Here is a 10,970-nt window from a genome sequence, read left to right as displayed (position 1 = left end):
CGTTCCGCTGTTCCAGCTGTTCGCTCGTTCCGCTCGTACCAGCTCCCGTGGCTCAGTGGTTAGCGTGCTGGCCATGTCACGTCGAGACTGGGAGGTACCCGGGTTCGAATCCCGGTGCCGGCTGTGCTGTCTGGGGTTTTTCCTGGGTTTTCCTCAGACGTTTTTTCGGGTTTTCCTCCTCGGCACAGTTCCCTTAGAAGTCGGCCCAGGACGCACATTCCCCCATGGCGTCAGTCGTGACGTTGCCCACATACGTGAGGCCGACAACGGCAAGCCCTTTCACCACCATCGTTCCGCTGTTTCTAATTATATTGGGCGATTCCGAAGCAGTTTGCTGAATCCGACGTGGCGAAAGCAAAGCCGAGAAAGCACGCAGGTGACGTGTTCTGCGCAGAGCGCGCACCGTACCTTAAATGATAGCATTCCATTGACAAAGCAAACCCGTGCGACCCCGCCGGGAGCATGCACGGAACCCCACTCAGCGCGGGGCAAACATTGCTCTCCTAATGGAATTCACCATCAGAGAGATTCAGACTGAAAGAGTCTCATACTAACACTCAACTTTTCTGCAACCGTGCAAAGGAGTCTTATACTCAAGTCATGTCGCGGGCCGCATTGACCTTAGACTACATTGTACAGGGTGTCTCAGATCCCCGGGCTAAATAATTCGCAAACGGGTTCACCAATCGAATAACTTTCTTTTTTACAAGTATCTGTCCGATACCATCTACAAGCTGCGCACCGTGTGAATGAGTGGGAGGGACTTATTATTTAAGTAAAAATTCAAACGAGTTTCGCGAAAAACATAACTTCTAAAGAAGGGCGCCGTCGGCATTAAAATGGGTGCTACCGCTTTTAGGCAGACTTGTGCCCGTTACCGTAAAAAAGGAACTAAATACCGTTACCCGTTACTCCAGAAAAAGTAACTAAATACGTTACTCGTTACCAACATACAAAAGTAACGAGTTCTCGTTACTCACAGGTAACGATTTACTTTTGCGTTACCGCAGCATAGTTAAAGGAGCCAACAAACACGCCGTCACTTGCCTTCAACTCTTTATTAATGAGGAATTGCACTTCAGGAGAAGCTGATACTCGAAATTTGTCGTCCGTCCTTCGTGTTCCGTGTCTCTCGGCCCGTTACCATGAATCTATATCAGTTTGCCTGGACCTTCTCCCTTGTTTCCGAAGTGGGTGTGATCGGAGATTACGAAAACACAAGAAAAAACACTGGTTTTCGTGCCACAGATCACCAACGGTTCCCCAAAACAGACGAGGGGCTGCGTCATAATTTAGAGCGCTCAGAAGCTTTAAGAAAAGTCGAAACGCGTTTTTTGTAGCCATAGCACAATTGGTGGCCATTCTTGGGAAGGAGTGATGGTCGGAGATTACGGAAACAAGAGAAAGGACAACACATCCAGTGAGACACTGCAATAATACTTTGAGTCACACGTCACGCAGGTCAAGTCTGCAGGCATTGCGCCACACGGAATGCCGAAATGTGCTCCCCGTGCTCAAGAAAAGGAACGAGTAACGTCAGTAACGAGTTACCATTTTTTGTAACTGATTCCGTTACTATTACAATTTTTTAAAAAGTAACTGAATCGTTACTTCGTCACCAAAAAAAGTAACCGTTACCAAGTAACGAGTTACTTGTAACGAGTTAGGCACAACTCTGCTTTTAGGAGCTTCAGTGGACACCTTTTCGATAAAAATCTGCTACGGAAGCGGGTCATATGTGCAGTAATTAATTGGTTTCGGTATACATACTTTTGTCGCGGCTGGTGGCGGTGAATCGCAAACGGATGCTATTCCACTCCCTTATCCACCAATGAATTACGTGTTCTTGAGCTTACTTCGCAACGGGGAGTGCGGAAGAAAAAGTAGCAGCGTCATACAGGCTTCGCCAGTGCCCCACACCGCGTATCTGACTGATATGCTCCCTTTCTCTGTTATGATCGCACGCACGAAACACAGTTTATCGCATAGTACCTTGACATCACAAGCTTTCCACTAGTACAGCACTGGCCCAAACTTTTCGCGTCTCTTCGGATGAGAGGCGATAGCTCTATCGTTCGTGGCAGTGGTTGGCACACAGCGTGCTATGCGGTTTAGTTCTGTTTTAAGAGTGCAGACGATCTGCACGAAAAATTTAAATTTTGCGCACTCGTGACAATGAAAGTATTTTTTTTTATTCCGACTGTGCACGGTATCGCGAATTAACTACGGCTTTGTGTGGTGACACGAGACAGAGAGAAATTACTTCAGTATGCGTCGTGGGCCAGCATTAAAGAGAACGACCACCCTTGTCTGGAATATACGCAGAAAAAACTCGAGTTCAAACAGTAGGTAGTAGAATGCGATTCCCCAGCCTTCCAGTCTTCAGCACGGCTTTTGAAGATGGTGGGGAGAGGGGGGGGGGGGGTTGTCAACAGATTACCGTGAACGTTTGAGCCATGAAAGATGGAAGTCACTGAATAGGTTAGACAGCTGTAGGAGTCGAATCCACATCTTGTGGATTACCGGTCCAGGGCTCTACCAATTGAGCTAAGCTAACACACCCCCCAAGCGACTTCCAACGGCGCGTCATCTGAAGGGACAAATCAACCATTCCTCTCTCTCTCATCCCCCCTTTCACTCTTACATTTTTCTCACTGATACACACAATCATACGACGGGTTCGACGGGATCATGTGTGAGCCATATCACGATTGGAGCGAATGCTGCATCCACTCGTCTACTTCGCTGGTGCAACTTACTGCAGAGTTAACTTCAACGCAGTTCCGTCCTGCGGAACGGTTATATAGGGACCGTGCGACACCTAAAGGGGGCGCGCTGCTCCGCCGCGACAGCGCCGCCAGTGGTGGTCTTGGAAGTATCCGACGTGATACCACGCCGCCCGTTCTATGCGTTCTCAAGTGGAACCGTAGCTTGCGTGGCGACCGCCGTAATTAGAAGGGCTAATTTTCAAAGTTGAAATAATGTGTAACCTTTGCGCGAACCTGGGCGAACCTGGGCGCGAACGAAGAGAATGGAGACAAACTGCACAGAAGCAACCACCGTATTTATAATGTATCTCACAGTACGGAAGGAGAACAGCCACTCGCGTCTGTCTGGTCAAAACACCTGTAAGTGATACGTCGAGAGGATGGTTGTTTGACTCCTCACAAAATCCTGGCTTGCTAGCGAAGGCTATATATGTGTATTCCTCTGACTCCAACCATTTCTAATATCATGTTTTTTACTGAGCCTTGTATCCCTTTCGTCATCTTTGCACACACATAGCTTCGTCAGTGAAATCTACATCGTGCGTCCGGTTTATCCATACAAATAAACACGTGGGGTCACAACTTATTGTCTGAACTTGTACTGCAGTTTTTCCAGTATCTTCAGATACAATAACGCTAAAGAGGTCCTCAAAGAAGAAATTATATGAGTGTTTACCTCGGCTACCGCCGTAGGCTTGCGGCACGACAGCTGTGAAATGGTCGGTGCGTAAATACTAAACCTTTTGGACAACGTAGAACTTCCGTTCTCACTGTGAGACTCGTCAACCAGATTACCGGAAGCAATATCGGCTCTGGGCACTGGCGATGAAACACCTCAATCATTATCTCGAAATAGGTTGCCGTTTGGTCTGTGCATTTGACGGTGATACAGTATCCAGCGGCGTTTCACCGTCACGAAAGTGGCGACTGTAAATCATTGATCATTTTGCAGGTCCTCATTCAGTTTCATTGAAACCAGAACAAAAGAAATAGAATATATTCGCTCATGTTGTGGACACCTCATGCAATGGCCGAACGCGCGTCACAAACGCTATTGGCTGCGAGTCTAGTGGCCTCGGTGGTATTGGAAGCATAGAAATCACGAGAAATGAAACATCTGGTCCCTAATGAAGAGTTCTTTTAGGTGCTGGCACAGTTAGCGATGCAACAGTTTCAGTGTGGCAAAAAAAGATGCCCGCACTTCACATGTAAACAAAGCTGGCTACCCGGCAGCTATCACGCAAGGTACTTTCTCCGGAGGCCGCATCGCGGCGCCACCAGTTTGTCGCACAGTCCCTATAGAGCCACCCCAGTGACGCTTAAATGAAATAAAGGGGAAAAGCGTTTGCAGTATCTCAGCTCGTATTACAGAGCGTCCGTTGCTATCCAGATGTCTGCTTTTGCGGAGAATACGAGCCTTGGCTTCAGTTGTAGGTATCAGCGCAGCCTGTGTGGTGATTTTGCAAGCTGCATCGTACTTGATATCGCCGGGAAGGGATGTCATTGCTCCATTGGCGCCTCTCTGGGGAGAATATTGCGCGCCCAAATTTATCGTCAGTACCGTCTTATAGCTGAATTAAAACTAGGGATGTGCCCACCGAATCCGCGAATCCGCGAATCTACGAATCCTAAGGCAGGGATTCGAGATTCGGGTATCCGAATCCAAGTGCCCAAAACGGCGAATCGAATCTTTCGAATCGACCAACCACGTTTGTTCGTTTCTTTTTTCCAGGTTGGCGCCTCGGGAGTCCGCCTAAAGCCTCATTGACCGACGGGTGTTTTCTTGTTTCTTTGTTTACATTGCTCTAGACTGAAAGAGTTCAGGCACGAACTGTTCCATTACAAGTTAAAAAAGTAATGTGGTTTTGCCTTTGATCGTTGATTTAGCTTTATGGAAATAATTCAGACTCGAGAATTTGTGTATTTCTTGTATAGTCGATGAACAATATCTTAAATAAATGAACTATGCGGGTATATTTTCTCCCGAAACTGAACTGTTATGTTATGTATTTTCTTTTTCGTTAAACGAATGTATCATGAAAGATGAAAGTCACTGAAAAGGTTAGCCAGCTGTAGGACTCGAACCCTGATCTTCTGGATTACCGGTCCAGGGCTCTACAAACTGAGCTAAGCTAACACGCCTTCTCAGCGACTTCCAAGGGTGCGTCATCTGAAGGGACAAACCAGCCACTCTCTCTCACTCATCCTCCTTTCACTCTTACATTTTTGCTCACTCATACACACATTCATACGACGGGATAGACGCAAGCGGCAACTGTTGAACAAGACAGAGCTGATGTTCTGAGCCTGGAACACATAGAAAGGACAAACACATACAAAGCCTCAAATTGCCTAAGAAATGAACGCTGAAAGATGAAAGTCACTCAGCTTAGCTCAATTGCTTGGTGACGAGGCTCTCGTCCCTTTTACAAGCGTCTTTGATTTCCTGAGAGACGTTGGCGTTATTAGCCTTTTGTAGTCGTACACGTATACACTCATCTTTTATTAGTCATCGTGTTTACTCTTAAATAACCATAACATCACCACTGTCTCAACCATACCTCAGTTTATGGCGCATATTGATCTTTGTTGTCAATGCGCCATTAAACTTCCAATCATCAACCTCAGCTTAGCAGGTAATCCAGAAAGTGTGGGTTCGAGTCCTACAGCTGGCTAACCTTTCCAGTGACTTTCATTGTTCATTTCTTAGGCAATTTGAGGCTTTGTATGTGTTTGTCCTTTCTATGTTGTTCCAGCCTCAGAACATCAGTTCTCTCTTGAATGTATCATATTCTGCTTCAAAACACTTTTCGGTAGAAGTTTTTTTTTTTCTTAGCTTTTTCAACTCATTTTAAAGAAAGGATTCGAAAGATTCGTGGATTCGCAGAACCTTCCTTGGATTCGGATTCGGATTCGGAAAATTCCGGATTCGTCCCATCTCTAATTAAAACGAATGAGAATAGACGCAGGTAGTGCACATTTATTCAATCGAGAATAAACCAGCAAGCGACGTTGGTACTAATTATAACCAATTCGCGAAGATCTGCGTGAAATCTTCGTTTGTGGTAGCAAAATAGCGATTTGAAATCCGCGCGGATAAAATGCGGTCAAAAACGGCGCGCTTCTACGGTGCCCGTGGATACCAGCATTTCAGCAGCGACAATGAATTGGCGTCTCTGCCGACGTCCTCTATTGGGGAGCCATAACTGAGAACATGCTCTGAAGCCAAATGGTGTCGAAGTGTGCCATCGCAGGCGGCGGATCCACGGGGGGTTGGGGGGAGGCGGTAGAGCGATCACCCCCGCAGAAAACGTCCCAGGCAGCACACTAACTTGGTCCACTATTGTCGGGACACTGGAAGTACCGGCCCTATAAAGGGCCATTTTTTTCCATTATTCTTGAAATAATTGTTGCATCGAGGGAATATTGGTCCAAGAGTGCCAACAACCGGTCAATATTGACTGGTCATTGCAAATATGGTCGAAATATTGCCAGCAAACATGCGATATTTGCTGAAGGTGGGTAATATGGTCTACATATAGCCGAGGACGAAACAATATTGGATGGAAGCGGGCAATTCGGCCCGAATACAGCCTGCGACCAAACAATATTTGCTGAATGTGGGCATCGTGGTTTCCATATAGCCATTGGCCAAGTAACGTTCTACGAAAGTGGGAAATAAGGTCTACATACTGCTGGCCATACATGCTACATACTGCTGCCAAACAATGTTGCATTAAAATGGGCAAGATATTGTGTACATGTAGCCGTCGGCAAAACAATATTGGATGAAAACGGACAATACATGGTATACATATAGACGCCGGCCAAACAGTATATCCCACGAAATTCGGTCGATGTGAATGCTAGTGTGGGCCTATATTGGGTATATCGGATGCCACTATTGGTCCAATTTTGCAGTTGCAGATTGGTCCAAGAGTGGTCGAGTATCGGCATGCCTGCTTTCGGCTCAGATATGGTCACTGTAGTTCCGATATTGTACCAATTAGGTAAGTATATATACTAGCATACATTCTATACAATGTTTGTCCAGCGTGGGACCTTAGTTCCTTAGGCCCTTATAGTTCACCTTGTTGTGCAGCAGTATGACAAATCTGGTCCCACACTGGCCAAATATTGGCAACAACGGCCCAATTTTATAAATGGGTAGTTTCATTTTATATCGAACAACGTGTGAAAAATTATTTTAATTCGCCCAGAAAAAATATATGTTAGAGGACAGCTCAAACGACGAAAATCGCGCCACGTGCGATGCTCGTACGTGTAGTAGTTTCCGCGTAGGAGAGGGGGAAAGTCTGAGTCTGCTTGAGCACGCTTTCTTCTGGACCGACTTTAATGGGATGTAGCATGGCTAATTTTATCTCTAGGAACTGGAGGTTTTTTGTGATTATAGGCTGCACCATAGACACTGTCGACAGTCACCCACAGAACTCTGAGAGCCACAGATTTTCTGTTAAAAAATGCCAAACTTCGCATAAACATTCAAAAAGGCCAAACTTTGTTACATATTTCCTTCATGATGGAACCTCTGAGAACATCGAGCTTAGTGCCATTCGATAGGACATTGAAAGAGCTTTCGTGCTGTGTAGAGCTCATTTTTCTCAGCCCAGTTATGTCGGTGTTATTAGCTTGAGAATCACACATAGTAGGCGAAAATTGCCAATGTTGCATCTCAATTTTCTAAAAAATGCCATCTTCGATTTCCTTGAGTATTTTTGAAAAGGTGGCGTCATGTCTCTACTTTAGACGCCAAGTGAAACAATATTTTATTTTTGCCTGAGAGACGCGCAGCGATTTTTTTTTTTTTTTTGTCATGCAGGGTGCACGAGGCTGCGGCCTTGCGCGCCCCACCCACGAGCACGCGACTTTCAACCTCTTCTTTGCTACAGGTGTCCAGCTGACAGAGAAATCAATGACCACACTGCGTGAGCTTGTTGTAGTTTCCCCAGAGCATCACTTTAGGTTTACCCAATGGTCTCCCAGTTCCGTCAAGCTCATTCAAACCGTGGGAGAGTACATGGGTTGCCGGTGCGCCCTTGACGAGAAGCCCCAGTTCGACGAACATACCGACAAAGCAGTGAGAAGAAACGAAGCGCTTCGTAGAGATCTTTATCCACTGGTAACATCTTAGCTTTTGTTTCAGGTTGCCACCAGTCCCCCAGGAAGTGTGAAAGTCACATCCCTTTCATTGGTAAAAGAACGAAAAACGGAAGTTTCGAACAACATAAAATGTGCCCATTGCGAGATCCCTGCAGGTGGTGGCTGCCACCATTGGACATCATCCGATAGCTTTACACATGTTCTTTCACATGATATAAAGTGAATGGGTTCAAGCGCATGGATGCTAGAAGGACTACTGAAGACCACACCGAGGGTTTAAGGTACCTACGGCTACCGGAAACGAGGTATTTTAGTTGTGCGTTGTTCTGTCGGAAATTTTGATTCCCACGGTGACACTGACACATCTCGGTGAGGGCGAACCTGTTATACTTGAGAGCAGCAACTGTCATCACAGCGGTCTTACGGGTTTTGTGCCACTCGTCGTGGTTCCGAAATAACGCTACGGAGCATAAAACTAATTAAAGATAGCGTGCACACCTTCGGAACTATCACTTATTGCGCCCAAGTTAAGAGGCGACTGCAACCACGCGACCACAAATTTGTATTCTCAGGTGTTGTAACTTTCTGTCCCCTGTGGCCGTAGTTCTGCCTTCTTAATATTAACTTGCACGACAGCCTCATAGCGTGCGTATGTGCATTGCCTCAAGCACATGTGCGGGAGAATAGGGAATATGCGCACGTGCGTATACGCACACGTCGTGCGTGCGACTCCCATGAAAGTGCGAATGGCAAGTTCAAGTCGCCCACGAAAGTATTGCCCTGCGTCTCCAAAGGAAAAAATAAACATACGTACCATAAGTGCAAAATAAGTACATAATGCAACATCTGGGCATTAAATTACAAAGCAAAGACTACGAAGCAAAACGCACTCGTAAACATACGAAGAGCGCCTTTGTGTGGAAAAATCGCTCCGCGGAAAGGTAGCCCTACGTCTCAATCAAAAAGAGAAAAGATACTTTACCAGCAGTGCAAAGTACCGGCATAATTCTGCCCCTGTGGAATAAATCGTGAAAAATATTCCGCCTTTTTAGAAATAATTAAGATGGAACATGCAAAATTTTTCGCGTACCACTCGTGGTTTTGCGATAGTAGGCGGACAAAGAATACGCTTGAACCCAGTCGCTTTATATCATGTGAAAGGTCATGTCTAAAGCTATCGGATGATGCTAATCCAATGGTGGCAGCCACCACCTGCAGGGGTCTCGCAATGGGCACATTTTACGTTGTTCGAAACTTCCGTTTTTCGTTCTTTTACCAATGAAAAGGATGTGCCTCTCACACTGTCTGAGGGACTGGCGGCAACCTGAAACAAAAGCTAAGATGTTACCAGTGGATAAAGATCTCTACGAAGCGCTTCGTTTCTTCTCACTGCCTTGTCGGTATGTTCGTCGAACTGGGGCTTCTCGTCAAGGGCGCACAGGCAACTCGTGTACTCTCCCACGGTTTGAATGAGCCTGAGGGAACTGAGAGACCATTGGGTAAACGTAAAGTGATGCTCCGGGTACACTACAACAAGCTCACGCAGTGTGGTCATTGATTTCTCCGTCAACGGGACACATGCAAAGAAGAGGTTGAAGGTCGCGTGCTCGTGGGTGGGGCGCGCAAGGCCGCAGCCTCGTGCACCCTGCCTGACAAAAAAAAAAAAAAAAAATCGCTGCGCGTATCTCAAGCAAAAATAAAAGATTGTCTCACTTGGCGTCTAAAGTAGAGACATGACGCCACCTTTTGAAAAATAATCAAGGAAACCGAAGATGGCATCTTTGAGAAAATTGAGATGCAACATTGGCAATTTTCACCTACCATGTGTGATTCTCAAGCTAATAACACAGAAACAACTGGGCTCAGAAAAATGAATTCTACACAGCACGAAAGCTCTTTCAACGTCCTATCGAATGCGACTAAGCTCGATGTTCTCACGCCAAGTTTGGCATTTTTTAACAAAAAATCTGTGGCTCTCAGAGTTCTGTGCGTGGCTGTCGACAGTGTCTATGGTGCAGCCTATAATCACAAAAATCCTCCAGTTCCTAGACACAAAGTCAGCGGTGCTAGATCCCGTCAAAGCCGGTCCAGAAGAAAGCGCGCCCAAGCAGCCTCCGACTTTCCCCCTCTCCTACGCGGAAACTACTCCACGCACGAGCGTCGCACGTGGCGCGATTTGCGTCGTTTGAACTGTCGTCTAACATATATTTTTTCTGGGCGAATTAAAAAGTACGACTTTCACACGTTGTTCGATTTAAAATGAAACTACCCAAATAAGATCCTGCCCTAGAAGGGCCAAATATTTACATCCCCTCATTCAGTCACCATATTGCCACATCAGTCCCTACAGTGATACGGAAAACATTTCTGTACGGACCTCGGTAGGGAATAGGTTGTCTCAATACGGGTGACAGATCGAATAAGAGACAATACCGGGTACGAGTCGTCAAGAATTGTTGGTGCCATCGCGCGAAGTTGTTTGACAATTTGCATTTGGCGAGGCTTAAAGTAGCACAGAAGTCAGTTTTAACACCATGTTTTCTTCATATAAAACTGTTAAGTAGGCGAGTAAGATGCGCCGGGCGAAGTAATTCACACTACAGAGTCATAATTATCGCAGATATTGAATTTAAAATACGCCGCAAAAAAGCGACCGTGCCCAACGGTGGTGAAGAGCTGAACCAGCCTGTGATCTGCCTGGAACCTCGCGCTGACGCTATAAGGAGAACGCTCGCTGATTGGCCTAGAGAAAAGCAGACGGGGTTCTGAAAAAGCCTTTCTCCTCGGTAATGATTCGGCCGCTCCTTCTAACCCCAATTCCCCGGTAGAACTGGCAAAACTGGTTTACGGCGGCAAAGGGACAAGGCGATGACCCCCACTGACCGGCGAACCACAACCAGTTCTCCTTATAACGTCATCGGTGACGTGGCATCATACCTCCTCATCCTCGTTATACTTGGAGCCGCGAGTTAAGCGTGAACGCGCGGAGCCACGTTTATGAGAGTTTTTTTTTCTGGGAAAGAAATTGCACAGATCAAAACCTTTCGCGCTATTCGGTATAATGACACACACACTTTCATC

This window comes from Ornithodoros turicata, chromosome 7 (genome assembly GCF_037126465.1).
Source record: "Ornithodoros turicata isolate Travis chromosome 7, ASM3712646v1, whole genome shotgun sequence".
NCBI classification, from domain to species: domain Eukaryota; kingdom Metazoa; phylum Arthropoda; class Arachnida; order Ixodida; family Argasidae; genus Ornithodoros; species Ornithodoros turicata.
The sequence above is the reverse complement of the archived record's forward strand: the minus strand, read 5'-3'. Positions refer to the sequence as shown.